Genomic DNA, 18,982 nt, shown 5'->3' with positions numbered 1-18,982 from the left:
CTTATGTGGGCCAAGGGATTGGAGCGAGGCCACCGGCAATTTATTAATTAAGTTTACCCTGCCTTTCTCCTTGAAAAGGACCCAAGGCGGCTTACAACATCTAAAGTTGAAAAAATGAATATAAAATGGTGGTTAACATCATTAAAATACAACATTTAAAGCAAAGAACAATTAATATAAATAGACAGTTTGCATCATTAAAATACAGTGTTAAAGGTAAGAACAGAAGTATTTAAAAGGAAAAAAATGGCACTCTGAGAAATGAAAAACACTAGTACTAAAAATCCAGTCAAAGCAGTTATGCATAACAATCCATCTAAAAATGTCAGACAGGTAGCTAGCTACTGAGGGAAGGCTTGCCTGAAAAGAAAGGTCCTTGCCTACTTGTGGAAGGACAGCCAAGGGCCAGTCCGGCCTCATGTAGGAGGAAGTTCAGTCATTAAAAACTTCCTCCTCCTGTCCTTCCACCCAAATGGGTTCCCAATGATGAAAGAGATGACTCAGGATACATAGTACCCTCAGAACATGAGAAAAAAATTAATTTCCAAAATATTTACCTATACTGCAAACCCTACATGAACAAGGAGTTTATCCACTGTGTCAAAGATGAAAACTGATGATAGAGAGGACAAGCAAATGAAAGCAAGTAAACCTATGGTCTATTCTAGCTTTGTACCTTTATCATAAAAAATACAGGTTTCTTACCTGTAACCATGGTTCTTCAAGCGGACCTCTGTCAATTCACACAATAGGGTTTTGACAGCGCCTGCGCTGGTCTTCTTGGAATCTTCTAGAGCTTTTGTAGAAAAGTAACAAAGTTTAGAGTTACCCCTATCATGCATGCTCCATCTCCCTCAGCCTTCAGTTCCATTTATCCGCCACAATAATCTGAGCTCATCAAAGACACAGTCAGTGATGGATAGTCGAGAGGCTGGGTGGGATGTGTGAATTCACAGAGGTCCACTTGAAGAACCATGGTTACAGGTAAGTAACCTTTCTTCTTCGTGGCCTCTGTGAATGCACACAATAGGTTGACTAGCAAGCTCACTTGCCATAAGGAGGACCATCACTGTAGAACAGAGGTCAGTACCACTCTCCCAAAGCTTATCTCTTTTTTGGCCAGAAGGTCTAGTCTGTAGTGCGTCACGACAGCTGACGCGTTGGACCAGGTGGCTGCTCTACAGATGTCTGGAACATCTACACCACACAGCAAGGCCACAGATGTTGTAACAGCTCTGGTGGAATGTGCTTTGAGACCTTCAGGAGGAGTCTTGCCTTGAAGTTCATAGGCCAGAGAAATAGTGGAGACAAGCCATCTGGATACAGTAGAAGATGAAACAGGAACCTTTATGTTGTCCATGGAAGCATATGAATAGCCTTGGTGTGGCACAAAAGTCCTTAGTTCGTGAAAGGTAATATGCTAAGGCTCTTCTTATGTCCAGAGAATGAAGCATGTGCTCAATATCTGATGGAGGTTCAGGAAATAAAGCTGGAAATATAAGGGGTGGTGGAAATCCGAAACAACTTTAGGCAAGAAAGAAATATCAGGATATAAAATAACCTTATCCTTGAAGAATTGAAGGTAGGGAGCACCGGATCTGAGAGCAGACAGCTCACTTGCTCTTCTCACAGATTTAATAAACCAAAAATAAAGTTTTAAAGGACAGTAACCAAATGTCACAAGAGGCCATAGGTTTAAAACGGCGGCGCGTAAGCGCATGCAAAACAAGTTGAAGAGACCACTGAGGTACAGGAGGTTTGACGGGTGTCGGATATTTGAGAGACCTTTCAAAAAGGATTTGAGAGTAGGGTGGGAGAAAAGGCGTGCAGAATCTGATTTACAAGGTTGAAAAGAGACAATTGAGCCAGACATCCTGGAGAGTGAAGTCAAGTGGGCCTTAGAAAGCCTGGCTAACAACAAGGCCAGTGGAGGTGATGACATTCCAGTTGAATTATTTAAAATCTTAAAAGATGATGCTGTTAAGGTGCTACATTAAATATGTCAGCAAGTTTGGAAAACTCAACAGTGGCCAGAGGATTGGAAAAGATCAGTCTACATCCCAATCCCAAAGAAAGGCAGTGCCAAAAAATGCTCAAACTACCATACAATTGCACTCATTTCACATGCTAGCAAGGTTATGCTCAAAATCCTACAAGGTAGGCTTCAGCAGTATGTGGACCAAGAACTCCCAGAAGTACAAACTGGATTTTGAAGGGGCAGAGGAACTAGAGACCAAGTTGCTAACCCGCGCTGGATTATGGAGAAAGCCAGAGAGTTCCAGAAAAATACCTACTTCTGCTTCATTGACTATGCAAAAGCCTTTGACTGTGTCGACCACAGCAAACTATGGCAAGTTCTTAAAGAAATGGGAGTGCCTGACCACCTTATCTATCTTCTGAGAAACCTATATGTGGGACAGGAAGGAACAGTTAGAACTGGACATGGAACAACTGATTGGTTAAAAATTGGGAAAGGAGTACGACAAGGCTGTATACTGTCCCCCGGCTTATTTAACCTATATGCAGAATACATCATGCGGAAGGCTGGACTGGAGGAATCTCAAGCCGGAATTAAGATCGCCGGAAGAAATATTAACAACCTCCAATATTCAGATGATACCACTCTGATGGCAGAAAGTGAGGAGGAATTAAACAACCTTGTAATGAGAGTGAAAGAGGAGAGTGCAAAAAACGGTCTGAAGCTCAACATCAAAAAGACTAAGATCATGGCCACTGGTCCCATCACCTCTTGGGAAATTGAAGGGGAAGATATGGAGGCAGTGACAGACTTTACTTTCTTGGTCTCTATGATCACTGCAGATGGAGACAGCAGCCACGAAATTAAAAGACGCCTTCTTCTTGGGAGGAAAGCGATGACAAACCTTGACAGCATCTTAAAAAGCAGAGACATCACCTTGCCAACAAAAGTCCGAATAGTCAAAGCTATGGTTTTTCCTGTAGTGATGTACGGGAGTGAGAGCTGGACCATAAAGAAAGCAGACCGCCGAAGAATTGATGCCTTTGAATTGTGGTGCTGGAGGAGGCTCTTGAGAGTCCCCTGGACTGCAAGGAGAACAAACCTATCAATTCTAAAGGAAATCAACCCTGAATGTTCACTGGAAGGACAGATCTTGAAGCTGAGGCTCCAATACTTTGGCCATCTCATGAGAAGAGAAGACTCCCTGGAAAAGACCTTGATGTTAGGAAAGTGTGAAGGCAAGAGGAGAAGGGGACGACAGAGGATGAGATGGCTGGACAGTGTCTGTGAAGTAACCAACATGAAATTGACACAACTACGTGAGGCAGTGGAAGATAGGAGGGCCTGGCGTGCTCTGGTCCATGGGGTCACGAAGAGTCGGGCACAACTAAATGACTAGACGATGACACTTTAAGGGTGGATAATGCCAAACTGGAGTCAAACAAATAACATAAGTATTGAAGCAAAGTAGAGAGAGAAACAGGGGACGTTTGAAGTTGCCTTGATTGAGCAAAGTGAACAAAAATTTTCCATTTGTAGTTGTAAAGGAGGTTAGTAGATGGTTTCCTGGATTTATCTAGAACCTCCTTGATCAATGGGTGATCCTCCAAGCTGTCAGATGGAGTGACTCAAGGTCCGGATGAAGGATGTTGCTTGAGTCCTGGGTGAGAAGGTGTGGAATGTTTCATCTTGAGGGTGGAAAACCATGGCTGACAAGGCCACCGCAGTGCAATGAAAATTGCATCTGACTTCAGTTGATGAGCTCTGACCAGTGTTCTTTGGATGAGTGGTATTGGGGGGAAAAGGTATAGAAGGCTGGATTCCCATGGGATCATGAAAGCATCCCCGAGTGAATGCATGCCTCTTCCTGCACGAAAGGCATACCTTGTGCACTTCCTGTTGGTCTGAGTCACAAACATGTCCATTATAGGGAATCCCCATCAGTTGCACAGCATGAGGAAAATCCCCCTGTCCAACTCCCACTCGTGGATATGTGCTGTTAAACGGCTCAGCTTGTCTGTGAGCTCATTGTCCGTTGTTGAAACATGGAGGGCCACTGAGAAAATCTGATGGTGGTAGCACCATTCCCATAGATGTACTGAGAGGAAGAGAAGGGGCATGGAGCGTTCTCTCCCTGCTTCTTGATATAGTACATGGTTGTGGTGTTGTCCGTCATCACCTGTACAGCACAACCTTGTATCAGAGGTAGGAATGCCCGGAAGGCTTTTATAACTGCCAGGATCTCTAGATGATTGATGTGTAAGCCTCTGTCGTGATGTGCCCATAGAGCATGTATGCAGTGGGGTCCGCAGTGCGCTCCCCACCCTGTGGGGCTCGCATCTGTCATCACCTGAACGGTAAGTTGTAAAGGTCAAAACGGTCGGCCAACCAGAAGATGTGGCAGAAACATCCACCACTGTAACTGTTTCGCCAGTTCTGATGTGACAGACAGACGTTTCCTTGGACTGTCCTGAAGGGGATTGAAAAGAGTTAGGAACCATGCCTGAAGCGAGCGCATCTTCAGGTGTGTGCGTGTCACTGCAGGTGTCATGGAGGCCATGAGGTCAAGCAGATGTTGTGCATGCCTTGCTGAGACCTTTGAGTGTGGTCAAAATCTGTGAACACCTCTGGTGATCTTTTTTATGCGGTCTGGTGGCAGGAATATCCAAGCCTTGACAGAGTCCAGTCTTGCTCCTAGATAGTCAACCACCTGGGATGGTACGAGGTGGGACTTCTTCTGGTTGACAGTGAGACCGAGATCCCTCAGAGTGTGGAGCGAGTGCCCCTTGCTTGGACGGAGATGCTACTAGCCAGTTGTCTATATATGGGAAGACTTGAATGCCGTGGAGACAAAGGTAGACCGCTACTGGAGCCATGCACTTTGTGAACGTCCGAGGGGCTGTGGAAAGTCCGAACGGAAGAGCATGGAATTGGTAAATGGTATTTTGGAAAATGAAGCGAAGGTACTTTCTTGATGTGGATGAACTGATATATGAAAGTAGGCATCCTTGAGATTCACTACTACAAACCAATCTTTTGGCTTTAGTAGGTGAAGAATGGATTCTAGCATGACCATTCGAAACCGTCGTGGATGAAGGTAAGTGTTTAGTGTTCTCAAGTCTAGAATGGGCCTGATTCTGCCATCCCTTTTGGTACGGCAAAGAAACGGGAGTAGAATCCTTTTGGTATATCCCGCACTGGAGCTTGTTGAATAGCTTGTTTTTGGAGGAGGGTGATAATTTCTTCTTCTAGAACAGGATCGAAGGATGTAAGCCTGATTTGTCTTAGAGTAGGAAATTCTGTAAATTCCAGACGGTAGACAAATTGAATAATACTTAAGACCCAAGAATCTTTTGTGATGCTGGCCCAGTTGTGAAAAAGTGGAGCTAGTCAAGTGGTATGAACAGGTTTGAATAGTCTTGTGTGTGAGTCAAAGATACTGCTTTGATTTTTTAGCTGGTGGCTTGTAAGATTGACAGCGTTGTGAGAAGGACTGCAACCGAAAGGTGGATGTAGAAGAGGAAGCTTGAGAGGATCTTGCCTGGTTCTGATTCTTGAAGGGACGGTAAGATTGAGAAGCCGTTTGCTGGTATTGCTGGTGTGGGTATTGTTAACGCCACTGATATTTATTGTATTTAGGTTGTTATTGGATCATGTATGATTTAGCAGTCTTTTTGATTTTGTGCAGGTTTTCCAGATTGTCATCAGTTTTCTTGTTGAAGAGGCCTTTCGCATCAAAAGGTAAATCCTCTATATGTGCTTTAACATCTTCTATAATATACCTGAAGACCTAAGCTATGCGTGTCGCCTCAGGGTGATAGCAGATGTGTTTTTGAAGCCGCATCTGCTGAATGGTGAGAAGCTAACCTTTGGTGTTTGGAGATGGTGGGAGCTTCCGGATAAGTATTCAAAAAGCCTTGTCTGATGTCATCTGGAGCTGCTTGAAGGGCTGGGAGAATTCTTGACCATGGTTGCCTCCGGTAAGCCCCCATGACCACCTGGTAATTTGCAACATGGAGTAAAAAGGTGGTAAGGGAGTATATCTTTCTCCCCAGCACATCCAGTTTTCGACCCTCTCTATTCGCAGGGTGACATGGGACTTCCCTGATGATATAGACGAACTTGATTCGACGATTAAGGAATTTGGAATTGGGTGTTTGGCCAGAAAATTAGTATCAGCTCTGTGGGTGCAATATAAGTTCTCAATCCTATGAGCTACAGGTGCAGAAGTAGATGGTTGATTCAAGGACTCTTGATAAGCTCCATCAAGGCTGGAATGAATGCCAAGCTCAGTGGAGGAGTCCTCTCTTGATTAATGTCCCCAAATATGAGATCTTCAGAAGGAGGGGGAGGCTGTTCTGTTTGCATCTTCAGAGTTTTTGCCATCCTAGAAATCATTTGAACGTAAGATGAGAAATCTTCTGAGGGTGAAGATGGGTGAGAGTCACCAGCATCTTATTCCAAAGGTTCTCCCCTTACAGGTGTTTCTCCTGAAGCCTCAGAGAAAACTTCATCCTCCTGACATGAATCAGATGAAAACGCCTCATCCTGATCAGAAGTAGAAGGTACTTGGGAAGACTTTTTTGATTTATGTCGTCTAATGTCCGGTTCTGACGTCTGAGGCGCACGGGTCGATAGAGTTCCTGAGTGTGCGACCTTCGACACCGATTGGGAAACTCTTGGGTGGGAAGGTACATCCTTACCCTTGTCCACACGTTTGGAAATTCGACTGGTGTCAACGTCAAGATGTCATCGGCGACAATGTCGGTGCAGAGACGAGGAAGAAGAAGATGCATAGATGTATCGAATCTTCTTTCTGCGGTAGTCCTCCGTGGTCAAAGACGAATTGGTGTCCAAGTCGTCATGTCGACATCGGGACTTCTTACAATCAACCTCTATGTAAACTGGGTTGTTGTATCTTGGATGTGTCGGCGTCAAGAGGTTCGACACCGATATGGAGAGAGATGTTTGGTTTTTGCAGCCCCTTTTCGAGGTGGAGAAGGCGGTCTCGAAGAAGTCAACGGCAACAAAGGTGCCAGTGATGCCCACCTGGTAGAGACAGGGCTACGATGGGCAGTTGCCAGACTAGAAACAACATCCACTAGCTGGCTAGGGCTTGGAGAGCAGTCAAGGCCAACGGGCGAAGTTTCAAGCTGCTAAGGTGGAAGAGAGACAGCGGGTTCAGAAAGGGATTCCTGGTGCCGGGATAAGTCCTCCAAAATCAGCAATGGGCAGCGATGCTGAAACAGGAGGGATCTGTTTTCTATGGTCTTTCTTATCCTCAGATGATGATTTCTTCTGTTTCAGAGGATCCTTTGAAGACGAGCTCAAAGTGGATTTTGACATCAAGGTAGGTTTTTTTCGTGGTCGATGTGGATTTTTTCACAGGCTTGTCAGCAGATTTCAATGTCGACAACAGAGCTGGGGAAGCAATTCAGACTTCCGACCGTGGGGTAGCCGATGGTGTTGGGGTGGTTTCCATCTCGGAAGGTCTCAACGCCGAGAGTGTCTTGTCCTACAGGAAAAGTTTTAAATGTTGCTGCCGAGCTTTAAGAGCAGCTTTCGTAAACATTTTACAATATCTGCAGGTATGAGGCTGATGGGACTCCCCTAAACAAAAAAGGCAGCAGACGTGACCATCCAAGAATTGCAGTTTTTGCGAACATGACACGCACCTACTAAAGGGTCCGGAGGGGGACGTTAAGCAGAAAGAAAAAACTGGGGTAACAGGACTCACAGTTAAGATGATGGTACAATAATAGCGAAAATTGTCCAGTCTTCTTAGGAAATGCCAATGAGAAATAAGAAAAGCAGCAATAGTGGTAAACTAGAGAAAAGGCGGGAAAGTAAAAGCACCGAAAAGCACCAAGCCCAAATCACGAAGCGAAGCATAGTCAAACAGTCCATTATTATTAAGGGGCAACAGAGAAATCGATAGAAGGAGTCCGTATCAGTAATAGTAATCCAGAAATATATGTAAAATCAGAGAGCTCTAAGATTGAGAGGTTTCAAGCTGAAAGGTGGTAAAATGGAACTGAAGGCTGAGGCGGGTGGAGCATGCGTGATAGGGGTAACTCTACACTTTGTTACTTTTCTACAAAAGCTCTAGAAGATTCCAAGAGGACCAGCACAGGTGATGTCAAAACCCTATTGTGTGCATTCACAGAGGCCACGAAGAAGAAATCTCGAATAGCTGTCTCTGCAAAGTGCCCACCAACTTAATTGACATGGGAAGTAAAATGATAATGAGATAGTACTGGAACTGACTAGATCTGTTCAAACTGGGTTCTAATGTTAAGTTAGGAAATAAACTATCATCAGGAGAAAATGAAAAAAACTTGATGCATATATATTAGATTTGACTACATTTCAAGTAAGGTGAGCTACATAATAACTAGCAGGCATGTCTGCAAATAGTGGACAGAAGTTAAGGAAGTACAGTGGTGCCTCAACTTACAAACTTAATTGGTTCCAGAATTCCGTCATAACTCAAAATGTTAAGTCAAAGCACCATTTCCCATAGGAATGCACTGAAATGCAATTAATCCGTTCTGGCCGAAGGGGAGGAGGGAAGAAAAGCAAGCGTGCAAGACCCATCAGAAATGCAAAAAAGCCAAAGCAGAAAGCAAGGAAAGTGTGCAAGACCCATCTGAAATGCAAAAAAACCAAAGCAAAAAGCAAGCAAACTGTGCAAGACTCATCAAAAATGCAAAAAAAAAAAGCAAAGCAGAAAGCAAGGAAAGCATGCAAGACCCATCAGAAATGCGAAAAAACCAAAGCAAAAAGCAAGCAAACCCTGCAGGACCCATCAGAAATGGGAGGGAACCCCAAAAGCAAGCAAACCCCCCAAGACCCATTGGAAATGGGGGGAAATCCCAAAAAGTAAGCAAACCCACTAAGACCCCTCAGAAATGGGGGGAAGCAAAAACCAAACAAACTTCCCAAGACCCACTGGAAATGGGGGGAACCCAAAAAGCAAACAAACCCCCCAAGATCCATCACAGCACAGAAACATAACCCCCCTGAGCCCAAAACCACGCTGCAAAACCCACCCAGAACAGTTTTTAAAAAGCAGAAGGCAGCACCTTACCTTACCAGGCAGTCTGAAGCCTCCTCCGATCGCACACTCTCTAACCTCTGGGGTGAAAGAGCTACAAAGAACCAGCCTCTTCGCCTACCAATGGTTAGCAATTTCCTGCCTTTTTTCCATGCCTTTTTCTGTTCGTAACTGGAAGCTCCGGCCGCAAGTCGCAGCAAAATTTTGTGGCCGGAGCTGATCATAACTCGAAATGGTCGTAAGTCGGGATGTTCGTAAGTAGAGGCCCCACTGTAATCTTAAAACTAATGAACATACTACTTTTCAGGTTTTTTGTATTCTTACAAGTGAGAAACAAGTAGAAGCCAAGATTGGGCAGTCCTTTCTGTAGCTTGGCTGACAAAAAAATTGACAGCTGCTTTTATCTTCCTTCTGTCATGCCTATTTATAGCAAACTGTTCTTCTGAACTGGCTGGATTTTACTCATGAATTATGCTCTATCAGCCATTACTTAACAGTGCCTACATATCTCATGTCTGGTATGTTAACTGTTTTATTCTGCAGAGCAGTCTCAATGTCAGCTGCCTATGGCTCACAATTCTATTTTAGCATGAGCAAGATGAAATACTTTACTTATACATAAAGAAAAATATTATTACCCTGCTAGAAGAGAATGTATAGCAATCCAAAAGCCACCAAACCACACTTCAGCATATCAGATACCTCTCTTTTTTTTGACAAAACAAAGCAGATTCACCTAGAAAACCAACGGGGGGGGGCACATTTCAAAGACAAGAATGATATCAAATACGGGAGGCAAGCAGCTGAAAGAATGGGACATAGGAAAGCAAGGGAGCTACACAACTGATACAAGATCCCTACCATATGTAGTGATTCTGGGACACTGGAAAAGAGTATCTGTTACTAGGTTCATACAGAGGTAAAAGTAAAGTATTCAGTGGATGGAGGCATTTCTGACACTTACCAAAGAGGAAATAGGCAACTAGGTTTGCAAGACTTCTAACAAATACATTTTCCCCAGGTCCTGTGATTTTTACATGCCTCCAGAGACATCCTGCCAGTTCCTCAAACTGCTGCATTTGTCTGCCTCAGTAGGGAGTCACCTCCATATAGTTCTCCTCCAAAAGTGTCAGGAAACCATCCATACACAGCCATCTCCATGGTCACAAAGCCTGTGACAGCTTTACCTGTTCCAGTGGCTCAGAGTCTTTGAGCACTGTCCCTGCTCCAGTGGCCCACAATCACTGTCCAAGGGTAGGGCTTGATACTATGATTCTATGATTTTTGTCTGTGCGATTTCCTTTTGAAATCACCAGGAGTGTAAAACAAAATTTCTATCAGTGGCATTTACATTTTTGTCAATGTTCACTGGAAAAGACAATGCTAGGAAAGTTGGAAGGCAGCAGGAAAAGAGAAAGACCGAGTACAAGATGGATTGACGAGATGGATGGAAGCCATAGCCATGAGCTTACAAGAGCTGAGCAGAGCTGTTGAGGACAGGATATTTTTGAGGACATTAATAGGTTCGCCATATGTTGGAGGTGACTTGATGGCATGTAACAACAACAGCAACAATGTGATCTTAAATGTAAACCAAAGCCACTACATGGATCTTCCTCATACCCACCCTCATCCTGACTAGATTAGAAAATAAAAAGACCTTCAGTCACCAAAAAGCTTTACAAAGCCAGAAGGTGCTAACACTCTCAAGGGTGAAAGTTAAATTAGGAATTTGGAATATTCAGAGAATTATGTGGCAGGAAAAATCTACAGTGCAATGAAAGAAATGTAAAGAGTGAATCATGGTCTTGGATGAAGTGGTGTTTGGGCCACGACCTTGCAATTATAAACAAATGCTGGGCATGGTATGTTTTATTTCAGTAGTCATTATGCTAATACTATTACAAAGTTTGCAATCATATTGACAGTGAATATTGCCTTTTCATTATGTGCCCAATGTAGGACAGCCTGTCCGTCATTTGTGCCTCCAGAGATAGTTCATGTTTTACTTGATCTAGAACCACTTTTTCATCTTTCTGGCAGTCCACCTTTCTCCAAGCACCATATTTCAAGAGAATCAATTTTTTCCTTGTCAGCTTTCTTCACTGCCCAGGTTTCACACCCGTACATAGTGACTGGAAATATAATAGTCTTGGTCTCCAGTGACACTTGAGGATCTTTTCCAATTCCCTCGCTGTTGCCCTTTCAAGTCTTGGTCTTCTTCTTATTTCCTGGCTGCAGTCTCCACTTGGATTGATGACTGAACCAAAGTATCAATCAGTATTTCAATTTCTTCATTGTCAGCATTGTCAATATTGTGTAGTTCTTCTGTAGTCATGATTTTTGTCTTCTTAATGCTCAACTGCAGTCCTGCTTTGGCACTTTCTTCTTTCACTTTCACGAACAATCATAGCCAAGTCATTGCTACTTTCTGTCAGTATGATGGAGTCATCTGCACATCTTAAATTATTGATGTTTCTTCAACTTCATTTTGTGGGAGGAAGAATGTGTGAAGAATTGAGAGGGGCTTTAGAATGAAAATATTTTTTCTCTAATTATGCAGGAGATAAAATGGTTCAATCAGCTTGCCTCAAGTGGCACTTACTGGATCAATACATTCACTCAGATACATTAATGAAAAAGAATAAAATGTTTCCATTTACTTTGAGTTCTTCCCAGATAAAAATAAACATCATATTGCGTAAAAAAATGTGAACTTCCTACATCACTAAGCTTAACTGGTTAACCAGCTTCATTACTGACTGACTGGTTACACTTCATTCGAACTGTCCACTTCTGACAAACCCCATTGCTCACATTCTGAGAGAACCATGATTGGAAAAAGAAAGGAAAAAGAATCTCAGACAGAGAGAGAATTATTGTCTGATACTGGATTGACACCCATCCCAGTCCAGAAACGGCCATCCAATCAAAACCTCTTAAAGGCATCATATGTAGGTTGCAATATATCCAACCATGTTCACTCCTTCTTCATCTGAATCTAGTCTGGTTTTCTGTATGATGTATTCTGCATACAGATCAAGCAGACCCTTGTCTGACCCCACTGATTATAGGAAACCATTCTACCGCTACATATTCTGTCCTAATAGTAGCTTCTTTTCTACAAAAGTTACACATCATGATAATCAAGTGCTGAGTCACACTCATTTCTTTCAGAACAACCCATAGTTTCTCACAGGGTGGATTGGATTTAAATTAAATTGATTTAAATCAGAATTTAAATAATTTTTTTATTTGAACCATGATTTAAATTGATCTTTATTTTTTTTCAAAAAAAAATCTTTTATGTTTTTCTACCCTGGTTTCTCATAATCCACACAGTCAAAGGTTTCACTGTAGTCTATAAATCAACTGATGTTCTTCAGAGAAACATATCTCAGTACTATGGATAAATGTGATGGTTGCCATTCTTCCAGGTAGGTGATAGGTGTTGACACTATTGCCGCCCAAGGTCAGACAGGGTTTAAAAGTGATTCAGTTGGTCAAGGATCCAAAGGCTTCCTGGCCAACCTTCTACACCTGAATCTACAGCTTTTTCAGAGGTCAGATAAAGTAACCACCTCAGATTAAGAAAATGCCGCACAACACTCCACACTGTACACTGTTGCTATGCGACAAAGACAGTACAAAGGCTAATCACATTGGTTTTAAACATTTTAATCCCTTTAAACTCTTGCATTTCCATTTTCATTTTCTGTTCAGTCATCAGAAAATCTACTGTATCTATTAGTTGAAATAACACATGCAATTGATTTACCGTATTTTTCACTCCATAAGACGCACTTTTTCTCTCCAAAAAGGTGGGAGGGAAAGTACATGCGTCTTATGGAGTGAATGCAGTAACCCAGGGTTCAGCCACCACCACCCAAAAGCCTCCCACTGCCATGCTGGGAGGCCTCTGAACTGGCAGCAGAGACTGCTTTCTGTTTGGACCTCACCATTCTGCACTGCTAGCTTTCTAGGATCTGCCTCCTGCAGCCCACCTGGAAAACCAGCAAGGCAAACAGGCCTATGGCAGCAAGCAGTGAAAATAGCAAAGGACCAAAGAGTGGTTCTAGAAAGACCAAGGGAAACTACAAACACAATCTCCCACTTAGGCAGTTGATTTTCCCACATTTGGGGAAATCACAGGGGTCAGCTCATCCGAAGTGCAATAGACGAGCCTTACCCTGGGAAAACCACTTTTACAACAATGGTATCTCCCCTGCCAGGTCTGAGTTTGAATGGCCCCTAAGCCTCCTGGCCCTTTGTGTGCACTATCCCCCAAAGGCATGGTGACCGCCGGCTGTACCTCCTGATCAGAACAGTGCTGCACAGCCCCAGTCCTGAAAGAGGCCAGGAGAGCTACTCAGTGTTTTGGGGTGCCCCACAGGACCTCCCACAATCCTCCAGTGCACAGATATCAGCATATCTGCCTGCTTGCATCACCCAGTAGGCTTCTCTATTGGAGAAGCAAAGCAGGAAGGAGGAGTCTCTTTCCCTTCACCTTCTGCAGAGAAGTTAGACCATGTGACTAGCCAGACATTTTGAGAAGCAGAGAGAGAGAGGGAGAGGGAGAGAGGACAGAAACAAAAGCTTCTAAAATTGGCAATAACTTAAACAGGCCTGAGAATGGTGAGTGGACGATAAAGTTACTACTGAGAGCCTGCTGGAATAGCTCTCTGTAGTTCAGAGCTTTGCAGGAAGCTGCATCACCTCATCATAAATTAGGCCTAAATAGAAGTAATTTTGCAGATATTTAAAACATTAAGGGACGGGGGGGGGGGAGGCTAATGTGTATTGTTAGCCAAATTTCATCCTGAAGCGCAGAATGATTAAAAAGGCACTGAGTACATGCAGAATAAAGTTCAAAAGGGAAACCAAAAAGGGACCTAACACTCCTTTCCTTAATATATTACCACTAGGGCTACAGGTTTTATTTGGTGTATTAGCTTGCCACATTAGCTGAGTCCAGTTTTTATGGAGCAAGGCAATTTGAATTGCAGAGGGCAGATCTGAATCACAGAATATGTTCAAGTAAAGCTTTGAAATCTTGAAAATTGGTTTAAGAACCCAACATTTCATAAATAGCATTTCACATGTACACACACACAACTGGAAATAGAAATTTTAGTAGTATTTTTGTGTTAACAAAAGCTGCATGGTGTCGCTCCCCCTGTTTTTATTGGTTTTTCTTAATCATTGTTGTTCTACAATATTGCTGGTAGATTTTATCTTTTCATTGTGATTCCCAGCTACTGTATTTTATCCTATTGTAGTCTCTAAAACTGGACAACCATCTGTCAGATCTGCTCTGATTTGGATTCCTGCATTGAACCAGGGGTTGGAATTGATGGCCTTATAGGCCCCTTCCAACTCCATTATTCTATGATTCTGTGCTGCTTTGAGATTATATTTGTAAAAGGAAGCAGTATATGTGGTGATGAATAAGGGGCACATTTTTCTTGCAGAGTATGGGAACTCATTCTACCAGTGCAAAACAGAAAAGGCTAGCATATAGCATTCCTTTTAAACTAGAGGTAGTAAAATATGCTAAGGAGTATGGAAACAGTGAACAGTGCAGAGACATTTTGGGCCTCCTCATCTGAAAAAATGATTAGAGAGTGGAGGAAACAGGAGGATCAGCTGCAAAAAGCTGATAAAAGTAAGCACACTTTCTGTGGACATGCTGCATGCTGCAAAGTAAAGAACTGAATGATGGAGAGAGAAAAAACTTTATTGCTGTAAGGAAGGAAGGAAGGGAGGGAGTGGAAGTGAGGCATGCTTTGCTGTTTGCTTACACCTGTGCTGGTGGTGATTTCTTCATCATAGCTCTTATTGACTACCCAGCAACAATCTGTTTATTCATCTCTTTCAGTGCAATAACAATTCATTATAAGTGTTAAAACTTGAGATGGTACTGTAATTCCCACTCATTGTGTGTCATCCTGCTGTAGAAGTCTGCTTCATGATTCTCCACTTCTGGTACATGTATGACTTGTGAAATGACATGCTTGAGAATACACCAGTCCCAAAACTGTACTGTTAGTAGCAAGAAAGACATGGATTTTGTTCCTCCTTGGTGGTTGATATAAAGCATTGTAGTGTTGTTGTCTGTGGCTATTGGAATAACTTTGCCAACTACAAATTGTTCAAAAGCTCTCACTGTGTTGTACACTGCAAGAAGTTTGAGGTAATTGATGTGACAACATCTATCTATTGCTACTGCCTTATGAATTTGCCAGAATATTTTTTTCCGGTTTTCCTCTCCTAAAAATGAGGTGCGTCTTATTTGGAGGTGCGTCTTATGGAGCGAAAAATACGGTATTTTCAACTCATACTCAGCTGGAAATGCCTTGCCATCTACTGTTCCCCTCAAGATGCCAGAATTTTAAATTACCTTATTCTTACAGAACAGCACCAATGTATTCGTGAACCATCACTCAACTTTCAATTTTGTTCAGACCACTTATGCATGTTGCTACAGCTTTTTTTTCTGCTTGTAATGTATTTGGGCACAAATACCTACCCATACTGCATTTCTATCAATATCCATACATACGTCTACATATTAGTAAGCATAGGAAGAAATAAAACAAGTCAAAATGGGAGCTTATTTATTCAATTTGGACATTTTAAGAAAAATTTAGAACTTAAGCAGGGCAGAGTCATTCATTTAATAGCAGTGTAGCTCCTTGTTATCAGTTTAACTCCCTCAGTTATTCAGTTCTAATTAGCTGTGGCATTAACATGATCAGGACCAAATTTTTGAAGGGAGGCTCCAAAATACAATATAAATTTGGCCTAATTTTTGCTTCTTCAAGAAGTGGCAACATTACCTGCTGGAACTACTTCATAGTAGCCTTTGGCTTTATCTGAAGTGTTTCATTCTTCAACCAGTACAACTTAACACTTGAGTTTAAATCTCAACTATCCTAAGTGTTTGTTCATGCCAAGCCATCCCTTTCCAAACAAAATGTAAGAAAATATGTACAGGATTCTATTATGTTTCTACACCAGTTGGTGAATTGCCACAGGTTAACAAGTCTATGTAGGCAACACTGGTATGCGTAACTAACAAGATTCTGGCATGTACTATATGTTAAATCCTGGTTCAGCAAGTATTTCCTAAAAGGTCCCCTTATCAGGAAACAGTACATGCTTATAAGAAGATCTCTACAATCTGAGAAGGGAAACACCTAAAGATGATGAATATCTGCCTTTCAGAGATCCAAAGCATAAGTAGAGCATTTGTACTAAATTATCTAAACAATTGGAAAGTGGTTTTAGGAGAAAAAACTTTGAAATCTTTTGAAGAACCATACCTATTCAGATTTGTCTTCCTGCTTTCATTTACATTTCTTCCATGAACTTGGAAAAGTCTGACATAACATTAACTAGAATTGCATTACTCTACTACTTTAACAAAGGAGCTTGTATCAAAGATGTATAATGAGTGTATAGTTTTTTGGTTATAAGAGATGCAGAAAATCTTGATTATTTATTAACAGTCACTTGCAAAATCGGACTTTAGATGCCATAATACCACTACATTAGATTAGGTGAATCATCTAAAGACAAAATAATTTATTACTAAAAATATATCCATTACTTGACAGAAATGTGGTGAGATACCTAAAGCAGGACAAAAATAAAAGCATTCTTACAGTACCGCTAGGTTTGCTAAGTACTCAGACCTTTCAATATAGATATTTTGACTCATCATATTTTAGTTCACATATTTTAGAACATTTCTTCAAAGACTTGCATTGATATCTGATCACAGCAAAGTCACTTTTAAGCTAGCTTTACTAAAGCTCTGATCATCATAAAGCTTTCCCGTTGGCCTGTCTAAATATTCTTCCAGCTGCAGTTTTGGAAGGGACATTTTAAAAAATTTTCTTACTGTCAACGCCGATGTCCCTGCAATTCTGGAGAGATTGATTCCATGTATTATAAATTATCTTTTTTACTTTAATATATGAAAAATGTGTGTTGAAGTTATTTTATAAAAATCCCCAAGAAAATCCAATGTATTCTATATTCCTGTATTTCTTTTAGATCTTAACACAGCCATTTATCTCAATATTTATTTGTTTGTTTGTTTGTTTGTTTGTTTGTTTATTTATATGCCGCCCATCTGGCAGTCACGGCCACTCTGGGCCAATGTTGCAAAACTTAATGCTGCTCCAAATAAAATCCACCAGGGATTTTATTTTAACAATTTAATCATTTATACTTCAATATTTTATGGCATACAGGGTGATACACTTGCTAGCAATTTCCTTATTAAATTGACATTCTATTTGATAGCATGCTACACTGCAGACTATACATCTGATGTCATGTATTTGCTAAGAACATTGGTCATTGGCCACAATAAAGTAAATTACCAAAACTCTGATAATAGCATCCTTGCCATTCCATTCAGTGCAAACACCTAGACAGGATTTGAAATTCATGCAAATAGTCACTGTTACTAAAAATGGTTTGCAGCGGACAAAAGAAAGCACTTTCTGTTATTATAAGAGCAAGAAAGAATTGTAACCACTCTGGGAAAACAAAAATCTACTAGTAAATAATAAGTGAAAAAAACAGAACTCTATACTTATTTTTATAAAAACCTAACTAAACTAAGTTTGTTCTATACAGATATGAAACATAGGATATTTTGGTAAAACAGTTATTCTTTTACAGAAGAAACGGATCACACAATTCTTGAAGCCACGACTGCTATATAAAAAGATGAAATCCAGATTTACGCCTAAGGCTACAAATGCCATCAGGTTTAATTTACATGTGGATGGGATGATCAGGTGGATAGAGTTTATTTTATAAAACTCCTCAGCAAAGGTTCCTAAGCAAACATAGCAATGACAGAACAGGTGGAGAGACTCTCTTACGAATTAGGAATTAGTTAAACAGTAGCAGAAAGCTGAAATAAATCAGTACTCACATCAGAAACAGATAAACAGTGAAATTGTCTAAGGATCTGTGTTGAGATGAGTATTTTTCAATATGTTAATAGATCATCAGAAGTGAAGGGTAAGCAGTGAGATGGCCATATTTGTGGATAACATCAAATTATTTAGGGTGATTAAAAAAGGAAGGAGAAAGAAGAATTTCAGAAGGCTCCCTCCAAAATGGAGGAACAAGCACCGGAACAGCAAACACAATTAAATATGAATAAACGGAACTGATGCATAAGGGGGGAAATGATTGTATATAAGTTGAGGGCTTTGAGTTGCCAGTTGCCATACAAGAATAAGATATTGGGGTCGTGGAGATAGCTCAACGCAAAAGTGGAGCTAATAAGCAATTAGTATAAAACTACTCACTGAGGGCTGTTAAGATATGCATAAAAGATTAGAATTCTATCATGAAATACCACACAAGCAAGGGTGTTCTGGGTTTTATTTTATTTTTTATACTTTGCCAGCACTCCATTAGACATCTAGGCACACAACAGATGCATGACAGACAGCATGACCTGAGAACATCCAAAGTCATGATGGGGCACACCACTTGTGTGATTTGCTGATTTATACTCCACAAGTTTCAACTGCTTTCTGACCAACGTCTTTATTCAGTGACTACACTGGGATGCTGCGTACAGTTCTGGGACTTGGGTTCCCACTAACCTTTTGTATAACAATGATTATTAGACAAAGGCAACATTTTGTCTAACAAGATTGGAAGATTCTAATCCACACCATCAAAGGAAGGAAATTTGAAACCTACATCGCTGATGTGAGTCTGCAGCCTCCATTTTGAAACTTGCTTTTAGCAAACGACCTTGCAACAGGTTTCTAGCCATTATTTTTGGAACTTATACGTTTCTTCTGCACTATCCACAGCTTCGTGGCACCCAACCTAATGCTGAAAATGTTGGTCATAGTGTTGAAAGCTAACTTGTATTTGTGATTTTTAGTGGCCTAAAAATATAT

General features: G+C 41.4%; 1 protein-coding gene and 1 pseudogene across 48 annotated transcripts in view; both read right to left on the bottom strand.

Annotated features, from left to right (window-relative positions):
- Positions 1–18,982, bottom strand: part of GPHN (gephyrin) — a 454,199-nt gene that overhangs the window by 378,807 nt on the left and 56,410 nt on the right. The gene's annotated exons all lie outside the window — the stretch shown is intronic.
- LOC140703464 (U1 spliceosomal RNA) lies at positions 13,123–13,275 on the bottom strand (annotated as a pseudogene).

This window comes from Pogona vitticeps, chromosome 1 (genome assembly GCF_051106095.1).
Source record: "Pogona vitticeps strain Pit_001003342236 chromosome 1, PviZW2.1, whole genome shotgun sequence".
Taxonomy (NCBI): Eukaryota; Metazoa; Chordata; class Lepidosauria; order Squamata; family Agamidae; genus Pogona; species Pogona vitticeps.
The sequence above is the reverse complement of the archived record's forward strand: the minus strand, read 5'-3'. Positions and strand labels throughout refer to the sequence as shown.